At 33.7% G+C, this 22,015-nt stretch overlaps 1 long non-coding RNA gene across 1 annotated transcript; it reads left to right on the top strand.

Annotated features, from left to right (window-relative positions):
• The first annotated feature begins 16,937 nt into the window (after positions 1 to 16,937).
• On the top strand, positions 16,938 to 21,360 carry LOC139879144 (uncharacterized). Its single transcript, XR_011770001.1, has 3 exons — positions 16,938 to 17,217; positions 17,460 to 17,559; positions 17,707 to 21,360. It is a non-coding gene; the product is annotated as an uncharacterized lncRNA (long non-coding RNA).
• Positions 21,361 to 22,015: the final 655 nt, after the last annotated feature.

Below are 22,015 nucleotides of genomic sequence, written 5' to 3' on the forward strand. Positions count from 1 at the left end.
GCACAAAAGTCATCGCATATGCCTCACGACAACTAAAAATTCATGAAAAGAACTATACGACGCATGATTTAGAACTTGGAGCAGTAGTTTTTGCACTCAAAATATGGAGACACTATCTATATGGCACCAAGTGTACAGTGTACACCGACCATAAGAGTCTTCAGCATATTTTTGATCAAAAACAACTCAATATGAGGCAACGTCACTGGGTAGAGTTGTTAAACGATTACGATTGTGAAATCCGTTACCACCCCGGAAAGGCTAATGTTGTAGCTGATGCCCTAAGTCGAAAAGAAAGAGTAAAACCTCTTAGGGTCCGAGCTTTGAATATTACAATTCGTACTGATCTCACAAAGCAAATTCAAGCAGCACAGTTAGAGGCTTTAAAAGAAGAAAACGAAAAAGGCGAAATAAGCAAAGGGTTAGAAAAACAACTTGAAGAAAAAGCCGATGGAACCCTGTATTTTGCTGGTAGGATATGGGTACCAAAACATGGTAACCTAAGGCAACTAGTACTGGATGAAGCACACAAAACGAGGTACTCAATTCACCCAGGAAACGGAAAAATGTACCACGATCTCAAGAAGTTTTATTGGTGGCCTAATATGAAAACAGAAATTGCTACTTATGTAAGCAAATGTTTAACGTGTGCAAAGGTCAAAGCTGAGCACCAAAAGCCGTCAGGATTACTGCAACAACCAGAAATTCCGCAGTGGAAATGGGAAAGAATAACCATGGATTTCATTACGAAATTGCCAAGGACTGCAAGTAGTCATGATACTATTTGGGTGATAGTTGATCGTCTAACTAAATCAACTCACTTTCTACCAATAAAGGAGACAGATAGTATGGAGAAATTAGCACGCCTATATTTGAAGGAAGTAGTTTCCAGGCATGGTGTACCCATCTCTATCATATCTGATCGCGACACCCGATTCACATCACGTTTCTGGCAGTCATTACAAAAAGCATTGGGAACTCGATTAGATATGAGCACCGCTTATCACCCACAGACAGATGGTCAAAGTGAAAGAACAATACAAACATTGGAAGACATGTTACGGGCATGCGTGATTGACTTTGGAACCAGTTGGGATCGACACTTACCGTTGGCAGAATTTTCATACAATAACAGCTATCATACGAGCATCAACGCAGCGCCATTTGAAGCACTTTACGGTAGAAAGTGCAGATCTCCTATCTGTTGGAGTGAAGTAGGAGAAAGACAACTTACTGGACCAGAAATTATTCACGAAACCACCGAAAAGATCATTCAAATACAACAGCGATTGAAAACGGCCATGAGTCGCCAAAAGAGTTATGCTGATGTAAGAAGAAAACCGCTAGAATTTCAAGTGGGCGACAAAGTCATGTTGAAAGTGTCACCCTGGAAAGGCGTTGTACGATTCGGTAAACGAGGAAAGCTAAGTCCTAGGTACGTAGGACCCTTTGAAATCACCAAAAGAATTGGAACAGTTGCTTATCGATTAAAGCTACCGCAAGAACTTAGTAGTGTTCACAACACATTTCACGTGTCAAATTTGAAGAAATGTTTAGCTGAAGAGGATGTCCTAATTCCTCTTGACGAAATACGAATCAATGATAAACTCCATTTTATCGAAGAACCTGTTGAAATCATGGACCGTGAGGTCAAACAATTAAAACAAAGCAAAATACCGATAGTTAGGGTTCGTTGGAACGCAAGACGAGGACCCAAGTTTACTTGGGAACGTGAAGATCAGATGAAGCAAAAGTATCCACATTTGTTCACTGATATCGCTCATGAAACAGGTACTACTCAAAATTTCGGGACGAAATTTTATTTAACGGGGAGGTACTGTGATGACCCGAAAATTTTTGACTTATTTAAACCAATTCTCTATACGATTTATTATTTTAACACGTTAAACAAAGTCTGTTAGATTGAGTCTCAAAATTTTAGAACTGTTACATATATACAATTACCTTTGACTACTCTCGACGATTCATGAACAATTATATGTATGTATATATATATGTACAAGTAAAAACGACTTTCCTACAGTAAAACCCTATTTGCTACAGTAAAAATTACTTTGCTACAGTAAAACACAATTTGCTACAGTAAAACACTATTTGCTACAGTGAAACCGTATTTTGCTACAGTGCTACAGTGAAAACGAGTTTGCTACAGTGATTTGCTACAGTACACACTATTTGCTGCAGTAAACACTATTTGCTACAGTAAATACTATTTGACGTCGACGAACTAGCAAACAAAAACAGAAAAGGCGGCCATGCGATCGCATGGCAAAAACACTGAAAACTCATGCGATCGCATGAGCTACAGTAAATCGAAAAGTACTATAAAAGGGCAGTTTTGCTCGACGAAATATTTCATAATTATTTATGTACGTAAATTTTATATTTATAATTATAATTATAATTTTAATTTTAAGTTTAATAATAATAAAGTATATTCGAGGGTATTTTTAATTCGGGTTTCAAACCGTTTTAAAATAAGGAAATATTGGGTATTGTTCGGGGTATTGTTCTTGAATCCAAGACCAACCATACAGTCGTCTACCATCATTACGTCTACGCAATTTGCCTACAATATTGAATCGCAATATTGAACTGTGAGTTATAGTCTCCCTTTTTAAATACTTTAAATATTTTTGGGCTGAGAATACATGCAATTTATTTTAAATGCAATAAGACACAAGTACATACAAAATTCTACACTGAGTTAAACCGAAAATCCCTTAGCTTTGGTAACTAGTAGCTGCCAGTACATAGGATATGGACTGGTGGGCGCGAATAATTGTATATGGATCCATAGGGCTTGACATCCCCGTCCGAGCTAGAGCGCTAGCCTTTTAACGGACGTATGTTATTTGAGTTTAAGACACGTTGGTTTGCGCGTATTAAAACGAATGGGGTAATTATCACTATAGCGTTAAGTTTAGTTACCAGGGTGCTCTGTTACGTAGAATCTGTTGATAAACTTTTGATGAAATCTTGTGGTCTATCTTTATATATGTTTATGACTCGAGCAATTAAACCTATAACTCACCAACATCCGTGTTGACTTTTTAGCATGTTTTATTCTCAGGTCCTTAGAATGCTTCCGCTGTGATGTGCTTGTTGCCTGCATGGAGTCTCTCATGCTTTGTACAAAGTTTATTGCATTCAAAATAAAACTGCGTTGTGTAATAAATAATTGGACTGTGATGTCAACCTGTAAATTAAAGACTTATGTATTTTGGGGTTTTGCTTATACCTAAGTACTCGCCCACATTTTTATAACTTTCTATGTTTAGAAAGTCACTTATTTTAATGAATGCAATATTTTATCAAAACGTATCATATAGAGGTCAAAACCTCACTGTGGAATCAATGATTAACGTACCGCGTCAATAGCAATTTTGACGGGTCGTTACAGTAATTAAATACAATAACAATAAAAATGCGATAATTAGAAGTGCAATTAAATATAAAATAAAGGAAATTAAATATGAAATAAAAGAATTATGCTTATTTAAACTTCCGTAATCATGATGTTTGACGTGTTGATTTTAGTTTTATGCCCATGGGTTAATTGTCCTTTGTCCTGGATTATTTAATATGTCCGTCTGGTTTTTGTCTATAACAGTCCATCAGTCATAAATATAATGTGCGAGTGTCCTCGTCAAATTATCCTTATACCCGAAGTTAAATATTCCAACTAATTGGGGACTTAAACTGTAACAAGATTTTAATACTTTGTTTAATAATTACACCAGGATGTCGACTGAGTGTAACCTAAGGTTTTAATATTTTGTTATCAATTATACCAAGTGTCCTTGTACATAATTTCACCCCTGTTTTAATTATTCTAGTGGCTATTAATCCATTCCCGTGTCCGGTTAAATGAACGATTATTCGTACATATAAATACCCCGCCCATCGTGTCTGATCGAGTGTATATGGTAATTTATAGGGACGCCCAATTGTAAATCTTTATATTAACATTAACAAACTATCATTTAGTTAAACAAATATAAATCCCATTAATAGCCCATAGTCTAATTTCCACAAGTGTCGTTCTTTTGTCCAAACCCCAATTATGGTACAAAGCCCAATTACCCAATTTTAGTAATTAGCCCAACATCATGATTACTTCGGATTAAATAAGCATAATAATAACTTAGCTACGAGACATTAAATTAAAAAGGTTGAACATAACTTACAATGATTAAAAATAGCGTAGCGTTACACGGACAGAATTTCGACTTACACCCTTACAACATTCGCTAACATACCGTTATTATTAGAATTAAAATTAAAATTAAAATTAAAATATAAATTATAAATATAAATATTACGATATAGATAGAGAGAGATAGATATCGGATGATAAAAATGATCAGAATTCGGTTGGCTTTATAGGGATTTGAGTTCAGGTATACTCCGCGACTCGCGGCATTTTTTGCCTTCAAACTCCGCGAGTCGCGGAGTTTGAAATTACAGCTCACAAACTTTGGAGTCTTTCTTGCCGACGATTTTTATTATTTATATAATATATAAATAATTATAAGAATTATTTAAATATTATATTATATTTATGTGCATAGTTGACTTGTAATATTTAGTCCGTTGCGTCGAGCGTTGAGAGTTGACTCTGGTCCCGGTTCCGGATTTTCGAACGTCCTTGCGTACAATTTAATATCTTGTACTTTGCGTTTTGAATCTTATACTCTTGTAATTTCGAGACGTTTCTTATCAATAATTGGATCCTCTTTGATTGTATTTTGTACTTTTGAGCTTTTTGGTCGTTTGCGTCTTCAATTCGTCGAATATGTCTTTTGTCTTAACCTTTTATTATTTAAACGAATATCACTTGTAAATAGAACAATTGCAACTAAAAGCTTGTCTTTCTTGAGGAATAATGCTATGAAATATATGTTCGTTTTTAGCATTATCAGTTAAGTAGAATGAAAGAGTTATGTAACATGACACATGATGACGGTATGATCTGTGAATAATCATGTTCCAATAGAACTTACGGCATGACTTACTGTAATATAATCACGTTGGCCAAGTGTCATTATATTATACTAACTCATGCTCAAATTCTTAACACTTCTCCAGAATTCATTCGTAATTTATATTTAAATTTTACAGAAGTTTCCAATATAATGGATTACAGAAAGCACGAAGAGGTATATAATTTCGGACGGATATTTATGAAAATATTCTCAGAAATATCGAAGATATTTATGATGATATTTTTGAATTTCAAAGTTCGAAGGTTGATGATGAAAGATTTCCGCAAAATTTTAACATGACTTCGGAGCAAGATATTTTCTAAGGATTTCATCGGATCCAGAATTACCTGGATTCTTTGAATATAGGGTTTGGTCCTTGTATTTGTCCTTGATCTCCTTCATGGTTAACTCAATCCGTTTTTAGTACCAAATTTTCTATCGAGCGTTCTCAGCATTCCATTCTTTATTATCAAACCTTTTGGCCATTTAGACCATCTACAATTTTGATGTTTCCTCTGCATTTAATGCTACCATATCTGAATCTTCGGTTATCAATCCGAGGTGGTTTCAAGAGAATTGTGTTTTTAGATGATTGAACGCTGATTGTAATCGTCAAGATACAAAGGATGTTTAAGATAAAATCAAGTGGCAAACGTGAAGAAATATTTAACTGTAGTAGATGTAACTTATTAACGATATTTTAAATCAAAATGTGTTAAAATTAATATTTTCTACTCTTTTAATACTTTTTAATTGTCCGAAGTTAGTATAGGTTTAAAGTTTTACGTAATTAATTAATTGGTTACTAATCAATTTTTATTTTGTCCATTAATTTCTTCATTATGCCACTTGTCAAATCTTGACTTGGATTCTGATCGGTCAAAATCCGAATATGAAATTGAATTTGAATGAAAATAGTTATTCGTGGATGAACGGATATGCATAAGTGCGGAGTTGAATAGAATAGATAACGATTGTTGAATCGAAATTGAAGGATGTACCGTGTAATATATTAATGTGAAATCTAAATATTTCTCGGGTATTACCTACCCGTTAAAATATTTTCATCATTAATAGTTTGTACAAAGGAATTTTTAATTACAATCTTTATGAAAATATACTTACATATATGTTGTCTTCAGATGTAATCATGGTTTTAATGAGTCAATATGATATTAATCTCATTTGATTTACCATTAGAACTAGAATACATAATCTCTAAAACATTAGAGGTTACATATCCATCATGTCGAACGAAGATAAATGATCTAGAACGTCATGAAGAACGATGATTATACTCGAGGTACAGAATGAGATGTTGAGGCTTGTGATGTTGAAACTTGAGCTGTTGGTGGTACTGGGGTTGATGTTGGTGGTACTGTTGGTGCCGGTGATGTTGTTGAAGCTGGTACGTTTTGCACCATATTTTCCAAGGTTACATCTCGGGCGCGAAGCTCGTTGACTTCTGTTGTTACTCCGGAATGATTGTCGGTAGGAACGAGCGAATGAATAAGGTTTAGAATTTGGGATATCATATAATCGTTGTGGGATATCCTGGAAATGAGGGTGAATATGGTGTTTCGGGCAGGTTCGCCGGTAAGTGCTTCAGGTTCTTCACCAAGGGGTGAATTCGGTTGGTGGAAGGGATCGCCTTCTTTGCGTCTCCATTGATTAAGTCGACTACGAACCCATCAGATGAATTGGGGATGACTGATTGGTTGATTCATTCTGGTGACGCTGCTTCCGGAGCTTAGGTGAACATCCATGTCGGAATAGCTGTCGGGTTCCGAAGAACTTGAACTAGTGGCGAGTTCCATTTCGTATGATTGAGTAAAGGGTTTTTCGGTAAGAAATGATTTTCGGCTATCGGATGGTATTCTAATTATATAGAATATCTATATATATATAGAACAAAAGATTTTGTAGATTACGGAGGAATTTACGGAATATGTCAAGAAAAGTTTACAGTAACAGATACGCTAAGATATGAATTTTGTCTATACACTATTCATGCAGTCAATGCAGTAAAACGTGTCTAGTCTAAGAATGATAAGCAGATAATTTCCGATAAGAAATGATAAGCAAAATCTTTTGACATTCAACTAAGGTCGAAGTCCAGACTCCCTAATGCATCCTAACAACTATCAGTTAGACACACTAATGCAGACCTGGTTCACTAAGACCACCGCTCTGATACCACCTGTGATGACCCGTCCTAATCCATCTGGACGAATACATTACATTTGGTTACATCGCGAGGTACTTGACCTCTATATGATACATTTTATAAACATTGCATTCGTTTTTAAAAGACAAACTTTCATTTCATCGAAAGTCGACAGCATGCATACCATTTCATAATATATCCAACTATACTTGACTTAATAATAATCTTGATGAACTCAACGACTCGAATGCAACGTCCTTTAAAATATGTCATGAATGACTCCAAGTAATATCTCTAAAATGAGCAAATGCACAGCAGAAGATTTCTTTCATACCTGAGAATAAACATGCTTTAAAGTGTCAACTAAAAGGTTAGTGAGTTCATTAGTTTAACATAAATAATTATTTCCATCATTTTAATAGACCACAAGATTTTCATTTTTCATTTCTCATAAATATACGTCCCATGCATAGAGACAAAAATCATTCATATGGATTGAACACCTGGTAACCGACATTAACAAGATGCATATAAGAATATCTCCTATCATTTCGGGACATCTATCGGACATGATAAAACAACATCGAAGTACTAAAGCATCCGCTACAACGGATGGGGTTTGTTAGGCCCAATAGATCTATCTTTAGGATTTGCGTCAATTAGTAGACTGGTTTACTAATTCTTAGGCTATCAAGCAAAAAGGGCATATTCGGCTTCGATCATTCAACCATATAATGTAGTTTTGATTACTTGTGTCTATTTCGTAAAACATTTATAAAAGCGCATGTATTTTCAGTCCCAAAAATATATATTGCAAAAGCATTTAAAAAGGGAGCAAATGAAACTCACTATACGATATTTTGTAGTAAAAATATTCATACGACGGAACTGAACGATGCAAGGTTGGCCTCGAATTCACGAACCTATATCATTTATATATATATATTAATACATATAATTGTCATCAAACAATTTATATATTTATTTATTAGTGATATCATTTTATTAATAATTTGTATGTTTCATAAATGTATTCATTTTATGTGTTTTAAATAAATAAAAATATAGTTATATTATATGTATCAAGTATAGTTTTTTATATCTAATAGTTACTTGATAGAATAATATTAATGTTAATAATAATAATGATAGTAAAAATAATGATGATAATAATAATAATACTAATAATAATGATAATAATAAAAATAATGTTCAAAATTATTAATAATAATAATAATTATAGTTATATCAATAATATTTATAATAAAACTCTTTAATAATGAAAATAACTAGATTTAATAATGGTAATGATAATAATAATAGTTTTGGTAATAATAATAGTAATATTAATAATAATAATGGTACTTAATAATAATGATAAAATTAATAATAGTAATGAAAATTAATACTTATAATAATAATAATAATAATAATAATAATAATAATAATAATAATAATAATAATAATAATAATAATAATAATAATAATAATAATAAGTAAACTACCTCAAAGGAGTAGTCCTAAAAAAAATGCCCAAGACCGGGTTTGAACCCGTGACCTCCCGCTAACCCAATAACCCTTTCAACCATTCATCCGTTTCCTCTTTTCTTTTTCAATACACCATTTAAAATGTATAACCCATCTATCTGTTTATCATCTTCTTATTCATTTAACTTCATCATTGTGTATTATCATAATCATATCATCACCATTTCGATTATCATACCATTATCATCCTCATCATCATCATCATTATCAACATCATCATTATTTCATCATCATTACCATCAAGATTTATAATATTACATTCATCATCAACCTTTATCACCTCGATCATCAATATCGATTATCATTACCATACTCTATTATCATAAACATCTTCATCAACATATTAACATTCTCTTTCTCGTTCACGGCTACTATTTCATAATCATCTTCTCCTTGTTTAACAGAATTACAATTAGGAGTACAGTGAGTAACTGCATCCGCTACATTGATGTCCGGTGATGTATTGGGCTGATTAAATATTTAATCTAATTGATTTATGGGCTTCGGCCCAGGCTGCCATAATCACCCATTAACTTAGTTTCGATCCAAAATTGTGTTTGTGATTGGATGTTGGTATAGGCGAACGACACTAGGGATTGACACACAACAGACACGTCATTACCCACATCATTCCATCATCATCCATGTTTACTCATAATCATGCGAAATTTATCTAAAGGAAATATAATGAACGTCACTTGGTCGGCCATTGAGCTTTTAAAAACATCCCACTTAGCTATACTTTATGATCATAATTAGTATTTAATTATCCCACTACAAAGGTAGGGACGGTGTTGGCCAAGTAATACCATATAAATCTAATCTTTCATTTACTTGATCAATATAAACCAATTCACCGTAATTAACAAGTGGGTCATTGGTTTACAATAGAAATACTAAGAATTAATAGCGGTTACAAACATATTCGTTGATAAGGTGTTTGATTGTTCGATTTTTTTAAAGAGAGTAAAGGTGGTGGTGGCGGTTATTTATGGCTGCAGCTAACAGCAACATATCAGCAGATCGCAGGTGTGTGGTTTGTTCACAGGTTCGAAATAGAAAACATAAGACAGCAAGTTTGCAGGTGGTCTATAAGGTAATTGACTAGAGTTGATAAGATGATTTAATCGACTTACTGTTATCATGGAAAGCATAAGGGATTTTAGGGATCAACTTGGAAGGAGCCCACTAGTAAAGAGAAGAGAAATTGGGATATATTAAACCGCATAATGAGGCTCAACGTTAATCCTCCAAGGTCCTACCACAACCAATAATATAAAGTGTACGTCCCAAGTGGTTTACTAACTCTTGAACTTGTCGACCACAAAAGTAAAAGAAAAGGGAACATGAAATCACTTTTTATCTAATCAAATCTTCATCACCTTTTATAGAATATAGGTACAGACACATAAATTGCGAAGTAGCAGAAGCAACATGGATACGAGTAGGTTTTAGACATTAAACAGAAATAAACTGGTAGTAGCAGTAGTTATTGAAGTAGTAACAAAATAACGATTTGCCGATGATGATTTATGGTAATCAAACTTGGTTGTTCGTGGTGTTTTGTGATGGCGATTTGGAAGAGAAAGATGATAATGTGGTGTTTCTTGGTGATTAAACAACAGTAGTAGTTCAATGCAGAAGACTAACCGTAATATTCGAGGAACTGTAAAACGAACAGGAGGCGATTGGTTTTGGTGGTGATCGATTTAAATAGAACCATATGTAGCAGTATAGCAGTCGTGATTACATGGTGGTGGTGGTTTGTAAATGAGAAGAAGTTTGATTTGATAGCAAACAGAAAGAATGAGGTATCAATTTATAATAGTGAAGCCATCGGATATTAATTTAAGTGTGTGTGGTTAGTTTTTCTCTAATATCCAAAGTTAATCGATTTACTTATAGTGAATTAATCGACACAATATTCGTGAGTAGACAGGAGATGACAAAATAAAATAAAGCGATGGTGATATGAAACAGATTTTGTACGGGTATAATTTTTTGAAGTGTTTGCTCTTTAAATCTTATATGAATATGTATGTGTATTATATAGAGTGAAGTTTGATTAAGTGAGAAACCAAAACAAAAAGAAACGAATAATTATAAGTGGGGTTTGTTGAGGTTGGCACATGATTAGAAATAGAAGGTAGTAGTCAAATTGATAAACAAGTGGAATGAATATAACTGCATTTAATCGTACCAATCAAGCATAGTAACTCATAATTGTGTGATGAATGACAAAAGCACACATAATCTAAATAATTTAATAATAATAATAATTGTTCAATAAGAATCTAAAACATGCAATGAATCAGTAAGCAGCCTTCATTTTGTCCTAATTCTACCGACAGTTTTATTAATATCATTTCGTACTCCATTGTTAACTTGTTTAACATCGATTGAATGATAAACGAGTGTTACTGTTAATTACAAAATAAATTCGAAATCATATTTATATGTTTAATATACTTTATTTATATAGATGTGTTTTAAATAATAATTATCATAATATTATATTTTTATTTCATTTTACATACTTAATTTTAATACAAAAACATATAATTTTTTTTAAAAATTATATATTCAATTATTATTTAGATATACATATATGTATATATATATATATATTTTTTTTTGGCAAAAATATTAATATGTATATATATAATAGAACCAAGGTTCCGGTGGAGCTACAATAAGCAGATCAAAACGATCTGTAAACTGGAGTACTTGGTCAAAGACTACAAAAACTCCATGACACTCACCCTATTCGTTCTAAACACACTGAACGACAACATTAAATACAGAGTGAGCACTATATGAATTACGATTGAAATGCCAAACAACGACAACCACCTTACCTAAGCCTAATACATACACATAAACCCGGTCCCGAATCCAACCCCGCATCATCATCCTCAGAAACCACCAATCCAAACCATTCACCGGGCAACCCAAGAACACCTAACCCGAGGCCTATTTACCGAAGTCAACAAAGTCGAAAGCGCCGGCAACAACATCAAGCCCACTAAAGACCCGACGACGGGAAAAATGGAATGAATGACCCAAACCAGCCGCAACAAATCAGAACCAAATGCAGAACCAAACCATAATTGTTCGTGAATCGTCGGAAGCAGTCGAAGTTACATGAATGTATGAAAACAGTTCAAAAATTTTGAGACTCAACCTAACAGACTTTTCTTATCGTGTCGAATCATATAAAGATTAAGTTTAAATTTGGTCGGAAATTTTCGGGTCGTCACAACGTCATATGTTGGTACTATTTTCCGTGTAGAGGATGAAAGGTACCGGTACAGTACAATAACAGCCTAGTGTTAAACGATATGTTGCCGATTGATGTTTGCCCTCGGGAAGTAATCCCTGCAGACCCAGAACACGGATGAGAAATCTGTAGGGTGACCTCAATAAATCTTTGGACCAATCTGGAATTGGTCCGTGTAGCGTTCTGTTGCTAAGCGGTTAATGTTTTTAGAATGAGAAAGAACTGTGTGAGAGAGAAAGTATACTTCTCTCTGACTGAAGTTCATATGTCAAATGTGGTGACCTAGGGGGTCTATTTATAGGCGTAGAATGTCCGAAATTCTCGGGAACACGCGTCAAACGCTGATTAATTCAGTTATGCGATATATCCGGAACCACCTTTTGGCGTGTGCTGACGTGGCTGCGTGCCGCTCACTCGCTTAATCAAAAGGCTTAAGCATAGAAGCTGCCTGCAGGGCTTACGCATGACGCTGGGCGGCCTGGCCAGGCGCTGGACGGTAAATGCTAAAAACGGTCGAATATTGCTATCTTTTATGTGTTTCGATCCTTTATTTTGCTATAAAAATAATGTTTTCATGCGTGTATCCCCTAGGATACACCATTAACGCACATAAAAATATACGAACACATATAAGAATGCAAGTCAAAAAAGTCGGGTCGTTACATTCTCTACTTTCGAGAGTGTTTTCACTGTGGGTGGAGAAATGACTTGTTTTTATTCTCGGATAGGGGAATGATTGTCTACATCTCACCTCCCTCATACTCATATGGTATTGAATTTTGTTGTTGTTGTTGTTGTTGTTGTTGTTGTTGTTGTTGTTGTTGTTGTTGTTGTTGTTGTTGTTGTAATCATATTGTATCGATCACAACTTGTTAAGGATACTTTAAATACATACAAAGATTTCCAACAAGTTTAGGTACTCAAATACAACCATTGAATTAGACGACCCATTACAAGTGATAAGTAACAAACTTGACCCATTTTAACACAACGACACCAAAAATCTAAAGCATGGTATTTGGGATATATTTATCCCACCCAGAGTCTCTAGCAATATGAGCACATCTAATCCGTAAGCTATCGTCCCAAAAGAACATCGTTGCATCAAATAACTAGTCATCTATCTTACTCTTTCCTTTGTCCGATCCGAAGTCTATAAAACATTTAAACAACAACGGTAAGTGAAACGCTTAGTGAATACACGCACACAACTCATGACGTTGGAATTTTAGTTTCATTTTAACCCGATACCATGCTCAAGGTTATTTCCGCACTTATCTCGCCACATAGGCAGAGGCGAAAATGGTATGGGGCAGGGGGGCGGGCGCCCCCGGTGGATTTTTTTTTTCAGTGTAAAAATTTTGGGTTTTTCGACTTTGCCCCCGGTGGATTTTTTTTTTGCCCCCAAAACTACATATTTTGCCCCAAAACCTACATATTTTGCCCCAAAACCTTCAAATTTTGCCCCAAAATCTCCAACTTTTGCCCCAAAATCTTCAAATTGTATCCAAAAAAATTGCTACGGTTTAAAATTTTTTTTTTTCCCCCGGTCAAAAAAATCCTAGTTTCGCCTCTGCACATAGGCCTCACTTAGCTAGCCACATCGGCCTCACTTAGCTAGCCAAATCGGCCTCACTTAGCTCTCCACTTAGGTCATCCTAAACCATGCCGCCACCAAGGCCTTTTATTCCATCAACTTAGGCCCTCATCACTCATTCGTCACTTTGAGATTCAACTCAAATCGGTCAATATAACATGCACTATTAATCACATAACACATAAATATCTCAACACAAATTCTTGCACTCTCAAGACACTTAGTCGCGTATTTAATTTAATATTCTCATAACACTTATAGCATACACATTATATACAAGTTTATACAAAACGAAATTGAATCATACATCAGATTTGATTCTTAATTGAGCAACGTCAATGAATTAAATTGCAAAACGAAATCAATACACAAAATATTTCAACTTTTTTGAAAAACTGTGACGTTGTAATGGACAACTAGTTAATAGACTCGTGAAAACACGGGTTTTGTTAAAATATTATTTATATAATTACTAGTATTAATACAAATAAATACAATTATATGTGAAAAGAAGGAAATGATGAGTTTCCATATATACACATCAACAAAAAAATTTCAATTAAAACAACAAATTCAATTTGTTTTTTAATATGCAAAGGAAAACAAATCACTCTAATGTCATCTTTCAAATATCTCTACAGCTCTATTCTATCTCTCTATCTATCTCTACATCATATAAAATAAAACCATAAGAGCCACATGACATCTATCTATCTATCTATCTATCTATCTATCTATCTATCTATATAAAACAGAGTTTAAATTAGCTTATTTGTTACTAATCCTGATTTAACAGCATTTAATGACAACTGGAAAATAAACATGTCAAATGATGTGAATGTCAAATGATGTGAACTTATGCATCTAAATACTCCGTAATTGATAATTATTAACAAATTATCTATAGATTCAAATTCAATTAGAAAACAAAAGAGGACAAAAAAATGATACTATTCATTTGAAACTTTTTGGTAATTTTGTCACCTTACCCCCGGTCTTTACATTATGTTAAATTTCACCTCCTTTTGATTACCTTTTTAATTTTGCCCAACCCTATAATTTTAAGTGATATATATTAAACACTGTAAAATAATAATATAAAGACATAAGTGGCTGGGTGGCTTGGTGGCCTTTATTGTTTCTAGATGGGTGCAGGTTCGATTCTTGCAGTGGCTGTTTTTTTTTTCCTTTTTTTTCTCTTCCAGGCTAGCGATTTTGGGCCCTGCGAAGCGGGCCGACCCGAATACTTCTTATAAATAAACGTTAATGAAAAGATAATTAATTAAATTTAAATTAAATAAATTGATTAAAATAAAGGATAATCAAAGCATATGCGGATCACTTCCCTATTTCAAAAACCTTATCAATTCCATTTTATCAGTTATCTCTCGCACCCATGTAACCCTAAAATGACGATGCCAAAGGATAAGTAGAAATTAAACTATGATCTTAAAAGCTATGGTTGATTTTGAAGTGGTGTTGCATTCGTAGACGACTATAATGGTCATGGTCATGTCATACCTGGTATTTTCAATATGTTGATTTAATTTTTACGATCAATTATCTATTACTGATGTGTTATAAATTGCTATTTCGTGATTAGTATCGATTTTGTGTATTGACGCAATCTAAACATTTTAAATTTGAGTTTATATGCTTATTGATTTACTATGATGGGATTTGAAACAATTAAACAGAGAATTGCATATTAAGCGATATCGTACTTTAATTTGAATTTGATAATATTGTTACTACCAGGTGTATTGTTATTACCCTCGAAGTAACGTGCACATTTACGGTCTTCATATATTAATGATACGATCTCCATTTGTAACTTATAAGATCTGTTTACGTTTTATAACTCTTTGATATCATTACCTTCCTATACGAAGTTAACCTTTCTATTTATCTGTGTTTAATAGTTTTGTTTAGTTGGTTATATTTTTAGTAAACAATGTGCTTTTGAAACATCGTGTTTAAGGTGTTTGTTAAAAGTCCTCAATGAGACAGTGACGGTTTGTAGATAGAAAGAGAAAGAATATGGGATGAAGGAACGGAAGAATCGAAAGGGAGATGATAAAAGCAACTCATTCTAACTGTCTATCATGTAAGGCTTTGTACGCGTTTAATGAGTAAAACAGGTCGAAGTCACTAAAATTGTTGTGAAAGTTACTCCTTGATCCCTGTGACAACTTGCATTAGTTGAATCGTCTTGATAGACACACTTGGGGAAACTTTTGCTAAGCATTGGGTGCATGAAGAATGATCTTGTGCTAGCTCACAAGTAAGCCATAATTGTCTTCTTTAGTGTTACATATTGACTGATTTTTGTTATAAAGGAGAGTGAATCAATCATTAATTCTTCTTTAAGTTTGTTGAGGAATGAAACAATTATTTATGAAACATCACAGACAAACTGTATGCCCGACCCAACTCGACCCATTACACAACTTGGCACCTCTTTTGAAACGATAACCCATGTCGCTACTCTTAAGTTGTTATGGATTGAATTATAGGATACAAAATACGTAGTATATGAGATGCTCATAATACGTTCCTTTATTTGTTTTTGTTCACCTATTTCACAGTTGAGGATGTTCGTTCATGATCATTCCTTAAGCAAAAGTGAACTATGTAATAAATAATGTAGTGTAAAACTTCATATTAGTATAATTAAATCATTTTGTTACAACATCAGATTATCTGAATTGTAATTCCGGGTTTGAAATGTTGGGACATTAATGAGTCATTCACGTTAACCAACTATTAGATCGTTTACATATATAATTGCATATACGTACATACATGTGTCATAACTCATAAAGAATATTATATTAGATGCTTTTCTTAAACCATAACGTTTCCTTGGTAATATATAGTCTTCCACTATTGGAGTTCCTTAGTAGAGATTAATAATAATTAATTTGAAACGGTTTTTCAGCAATCGTCAAAATCTAGTATTACTATATATGGCTCCACTACAAAAGTTGACTTATTTGACTTCATCTTATCAACTCTAATAATAAACCACCACTTGAAAAAGGCACTAAAAATAAAATTATAATAATAATAAAAAAAAGAATTTTTCAAATGACAGTCAAGGGTTGTCATTAAAAAATAAATATATGCATAAATAAGTTGTATGTAGGAAGTGTGTAGTTATATTGAGTGTAAAATTATTTGATGCATGTGCCCTCGTAAATTTTCTAAAAAAAAAATTCTGGACAAAACTTCCGTAATTAAATTCAGAAAGAAAAAAAAAGTCGACTAATGCCATGACATACGATGAAAAATCTTGATTCAATACTTCAAATCAACGTCGCAAATCAACAATATTTGAGTGTTTTCTCTTTCAGCTCTCAATCTACATCTTCTCCTCCCCAATCCAAAACTCAATTTCTCTATAAGTTCATCATCATCCAGTCGATTCATAAAAGAAGATACAAACCCTAATTCGTTTCGTCACAAGTTGCTTTCTTTAATTGTTATCTCAAAACTAAACCTTTCTCGTTGACGATTATGGTTCTAGGTGCAATTAGGGTTTTGAAATTTCAATCTTTTATGTGAAACGTAATCGAGTTGTCCGTTTCAAGATTCAGTTATCGACTTGTCCACTGTAAGTATAAATCTTTTCTATTTTTTCACATCGATACTTCCATCTAACTTATCTGATTGCATTTTGAATTATTTTTATCTTTTTTTTATTAATAATTCTTTAGATTACCTAAAAAGGATGGTATAAATCCCGGGGAGTGAGATGATATAAATTTGAGATTATATAATAAGAACATTTTGTTGCACTTCTAATGCTTTTGTTATCCTATCTTATCTTAAATGTTAATTATATGTTTGTAACAGTTACCGCAAGGCTTACGGATCATGTACTATGCGGACCAATTGTCACATGTATTGACACTCCAGGTGCATTCGTGGATCTTAATTCAGAAGACTAGGCCAAGTATTTAAAACCTCATATAATTTTTTCTTTTAAATTTACGATGTTTCGCTATATAAGTCGTTCCTATGCTTATATACTATCACAATGAATTTTAATACGCACATCGTCCTCCATTATTAACTCAATGGTCAATACATACTTATGCAGGATGAACCCGTTGCGCCCAATTTATGAACTATGTTTGGTCTAAAGGTACCGATCGTGTCCATTCTGATTGGTGAATGTGGCTCTGGAGGTGCTTTGGCTATGTAGCCTTGTGAGTATAAATTTATATTACGTTTTGTACACGTTTGTAACTTATACAAAATTATAGTCTGGTAGTTCAAAATAGAACTCAAATCATTTTTACTTGTAAGTTTCTCGATTATATCCAAAGTGTTAGTTATTTTAAAATCTAAGGAACAAGCAACAAAAATCATTTACAGACCGGCCCGACTGATTTTGATCTATCACACAACTGGCCTTACCCACCCATTTGGTACCCCTGGTGACCCACAATAGTAAATGTGTTGCTCTTAGTCATGTAATATACATAGTTGTTCCTTCAGCAGGGTAAAAATGAGGAACTGGCTGCAACTTTAAGACCTGACGATGAGGTCAGCTTTTATCAGAGGGTCGAGCCTAATGTGGCCAAGCTTTTCAATACCAATGCTGATATAAAATGCCGGACTTTAGTCTTGATCTAAAGAATACTTTGTTTCATGTGTTTTTTATTTTGTTTCATGTTTCCTGATGATCGGGTGTTACATCATTTTATCATGACCTAGGAGACTGCAGTAACATTTGTGGCCATTGAATTGCTATATTTTTGTATGAAGAACGTGTGAAGTCGTGTTCCAGAGAATGTAATGTCTGGTATCATCAATGTTGTGAGGGGTGGTCGTGTTTATCTTCTAATAGAGACAGATCCTCTGGAATCATATATGCATCCAGCTAGCAGGCAAGTATGTCCTGCACAGACTGGCACCTTTGAACACACCCCACCACCACTATTCAACAACTCGGTTAACCCTTATGGTAATATACACAACACACGCGTGTACAGATATTGAAAGGGGTAGTAGTAGCAATAACTTGATCAGATAAATAGGGCCACACAAACACACACATCTTCACCCAAAACAAATCCACACTCCAAACTCAAACAGAGTTTATAACATGTGGTTAACTGTGCTATAGTTGCCATTGTTTGCAGCAAAATAAATGAAGTGTTTGTAGCTAAATGGTGTATATTTGGACAAAATTTTGTGCTATGGGCTACTAATTAAGCTGTATATTTGGGAAACAAAACTACTATCTAATATTTGCGAAGTCTTCCTTTACATTTGTCATCATAGTAATACAGAAACACAATATAGTTTTTCCTAAGAGATTGTTAAGTCAGGTCATGTGTGCCATACTAAAGCATAAATAGAGACAAAAGCATTAGCAAAAGATGGCATACTTATAAAAATGTAATTGTAGTTGATGGTACCTGTAGTTGCATACTTGTTGTGGGCCATAATCTTTGCATTATAGTTAATCTGTTGTGCCAATCAACTGGTCCTTGCGCAAAGTGCAAGTTTTGTAGTACTATACCTTGGTTGTATCTATTGAGGTTCTTTTTCAGTGGGCAAAACAAGACTACCATTCTCATAGCAATTTTCCGTTATTAGGCTAAGTAGTCATGCATACGAGCAAATGCAACACCGATAGTCTTTTTCATGTTATTGGATTTTTGGTGAATCTGTTGTCTCATCAGCATGACGGACCATGCGAACTTTGTTATTGAAACAGTTGTTGCTATCTCAAACGGCGTAACAACTGAGTTGAAACTCAAGTCTTCATCAACAATTGCTGATTTCTATGCTTATATCTTATATTATGCTTGTATCTAGGCAAGCGGTTGCTAAGTTCATAATGCTCCAAGTGAAGTTGACAATCTCAACCCATTTGCTTGATGTACGGGTAAATTAGAGTTAACCATGAAGAAATCACCATAAGTTAACATCTCAGGTCACCTTCTAATTTATTATTTCAGTTGTTTTATTGGATGACAACTTCAAGTTAAAATGTTTATGAACTGCCTGTTGTAAGAATGAGTACATTTATTACTAACATCGATTGTAGCAGAATCAAGAAGACGTTCAATTGTAGCAGAAGCATCATGACATTCAATCGACAATCGCATATACGAGGTTCAACAATTAACGGCAAGATTTAATTTGAGATCATCTGTTTTGGTTCTGAATTTGTTATCGATCAGGGTATTTTAATTCGTTTTCATTCAACCGATTATTAAGGGATTTTAATTCGTTTACTACGGGTTTTGTAGTAGTTGTAGACTAATACTTGTTTTGTATTATGCGATTGCTTCATAATGCCTCATACCATCGAATTTGGAACATGGTTTTAGGTCTTTGGTTAATTTTTAAGTTCGTTTAACTTATATTGGTCTGTTATTTGCTAGTATTAAATTTATTGTAAGCTTTAGATTTTTCACCGGTGCATTAAAACGACTTTCTATTGTTTTACAATAACGGATGTCGTATTCCCTTGGCTCTTTTGGATAATAATGTTTTTTGCAGTATATTGTGTTCTTCTAGATTAGTTTAATGGCCAGTAGGAAGCGGATTCAGAAGAGTTTGGCTGAGAGTAATTAATTAAGAATGACAGTGATATGGTTGTTGATAAACCTGGTTAACACGTGTTAGAGTAATAGTACACTCTACAATTGATTGTGTGATTCTGATAATTTAGTACTCCCATATTTTATAATAATATAATCAAGTTTCAAATGAAAATTCCAACACATTCTAAATATGCTAGATCATACTTATTGGCTTACATGTTGTAACATTATTAATTACTTGCTACTATATATTGATGTTGATTTGTTATAGGGTATGAATCCGCAACACCAGAAACACAGCTTTGCAGCCTAACTCACACCGCACCAGGGATCTTCTTTCTCACTTCAACTGTTTCACGGGACAGTTGATGAAGCTCTTGGTTCTTTTCAGAAATCCATTCATGAAGATGTTAGAAATCTTCATATTGAAGTTTTAAGGCAATTTCATATGATACAGGAGGTCTGTATATCTCTTCTGTAGATAGATAGTTTTAGAGGTGGCAAAATGGTGTGGGTTGGTTAAAGGGTGAAACAGGCTGGGTATTTTATTGACCCAAAAGTCACATGGATATTTTGATAATATGTTAAAAATTATAAATATACGATTAGCCTGTTTAAGGCAGGTACAAAAATGTATTGGATTCCCTCCAAAAGAAGCCATTCAAATCTTATGCGACAACGAAGCATCCATTACCATTTCAGGAAATCCGGTTCAACACGACAGAACTAAGCATGTTGAAATCGATAGACATTTTATTAGAGAAAAGTTAGATGCTGAAATTATCTCTCTTCCATCAATCAGATCAGAAGATCAGCTTGCTGATATTCTCACCAAATCAATCAATGGAAGACTCTTCAGCGAAGTTCTTGGCAAGTTGAACATTGAAAATCCCACTATTTAACTTGAAGGGGAGTGTTATAATACAACTACAAAAATAACAAAGTCAACAAAAGTCAAATTACCATTTTTAGGTAATTTGACTTTAGGATCAGAAGCTGTTAACTTCATCACTTCCCAATTTAGTTTATCACAAGAAGATATATGCAACAGGAACCAACGGATACTAATCAGACCACAACAACATCTTTTCCTTTTTTATAAAAGTGGTTCCAAAATATGTTATGGAGCCTAACTTAAATAAGAAATAGCTGTTGTAGTTATGGGTATATATAAACACCCTTAGTAGCTTGTAAAATCAATTCAATTGTATCAGATACCTCTTAATTCAATACAAGATCAGTTTTTACATTCAAAACGTTGATATGGTTGTTGATCAACCTGGTTAACACGTGTCAGAGTAATAGTACACTCTACAATTGCTTGTGATTATTTCTACATCCGGTTTTACTACAATTGATTGTGTGATTCTGATGATTTAGTACTCCCATATTTTATACTCCGTAATAAACAAGTTTCAAATGAAAATTCCAACACATTCTAAATTTTCTAGATCATACTTATTGGCTTACCTGTTGTAACATTATTTATTACTTGCTACTATATATTGATGTTGATTTGTTATAGGGTATGAATCCGCAACACCAGAAAACACAACTTTGTAGCCTAACTCACACCAGGGATCTTTTTTCTCACTTCAACTGTTTCAAGGAACAGTTGATGAAGCTCTTGGTTCTTTTCAGAAATCCATTCATGAAGATGTTAGAAATCTTCATATTGAAGTTTTAAGGTAATTTCACATGATGCAGGATGTCTGTATTGAAATGTCCCGTTCGTATTGATTATAAACGTTCCATATTAATTGATTTCGTTGCGAGATTTTAACCTCTATATGAGACGTTTTTCAAAGACTGCATTCATTTTTAAAACAACCATAACCTTTATTT

Source organism: Rutidosis leptorrhynchoides, chromosome 1 (genome assembly GCF_046630445.1).
Source record: "Rutidosis leptorrhynchoides isolate AG116_Rl617_1_P2 chromosome 1, CSIRO_AGI_Rlap_v1, whole genome shotgun sequence".
NCBI classification, from domain to species: domain Eukaryota; kingdom Viridiplantae; phylum Streptophyta; class Magnoliopsida; order Asterales; family Asteraceae; genus Rutidosis; species Rutidosis leptorrhynchoides.